The sequence below is a fragment of the Schistocerca gregaria genome, unplaced genomic scaffold (genome assembly GCF_023897955.1).
Source record: "Schistocerca gregaria isolate iqSchGreg1 unplaced genomic scaffold, iqSchGreg1.2 ptg000362l, whole genome shotgun sequence".
NCBI lineage: Eukaryota > Metazoa > Arthropoda > Insecta > Orthoptera > Acrididae > Schistocerca > Schistocerca gregaria.
This window is the reverse complement of record NW_026061819.1, coordinates 1,275,148-1,276,176: the sequence shown is the minus strand read 5'-3', so window position 1 is coordinate 1,276,176 and position 1,029 is coordinate 1,275,148.

Genomic DNA, 1,029 nt, shown 5'->3' with positions numbered 1-1,029 from the left:
GCACTCCAGAAAACTGCTGCCAGGCCGCACATCCAGGCCTAAGGGCGTGTCCTGGGGCGACGAGGGCGACGGCGATGCTGATGCCATGTCCACCTCCATTGGGTCGGCGAGCGGGTACGGTAGGGCGAGGGCGTATCGTCCATCTGTTTCTTGGTGGCACCAGCGGGCATCTGCGAAGGCCGTGCGCCCCTGTGAGGCAGTGAACATGGGGGAAGAAAAGCAGCAGAATCGTGGAGAGATGACACGCACTAATTTGGTTCTGATGGCGGCGGTGCACACCATTCGGAGCTGCAATCAAATATGTAAAGAGCCAATGCGTTCCTGAACCACGCCTCTTGCACCAGCGCTCACTGTTGCCATAAACAGTACAAAAAAAAAACAAGATTACGCGCACGAAGCGGTACCTGCGGCCCATTCGCGGCACCGGGTGCTGTCTGTGGTGGGTGTAGCAAGTGAAGCACTGACCTATGGCTGCGGCCGTGCAGAAGTTCCGGCTGTGATGGTCCGTCTCGTGGGTGTGAGCGATAGGAGGCGGAAAAGAGTTGCAGCGCCTGTTCCGAATTAGAATCTTAATAATTTTACAATAAAACACCATTCCGAGGTTTTTAATTTAAACTATTAATCAGATTTTATTCTGTATTATAGTAAATGTGTAGGTGGTGAGAAGCTTGGTAACTGTTGTTTGCAAGTCTGTATGAAGCGATCTGCTTGTCCGCTGGTCTGCGGGTGAAACGGAGCACTTGTTAGATGACGAATGCCGTTTCGTTCACAAAACTGTTCAGGGTTTGCCATGAAAACGTTCCCAATACCACAACGCTCCCGCCTCTGGCCTGGACTCTTCTGACGACTGTTGCCGGGTGTTTTTTCTTTTAGATGTTTCTAGCCATAAACGCCAGCAGCCGTCAGTCTAGTGGACCATAAAAACGGGAACCACGTGATGAGGCCATCTGTTGCCACTGGGTGGACGTCCAATTACGGTACTGGGCTGCGAATTCCAGCCTCTGTCGACGACGAACCGCGGTCAGCATG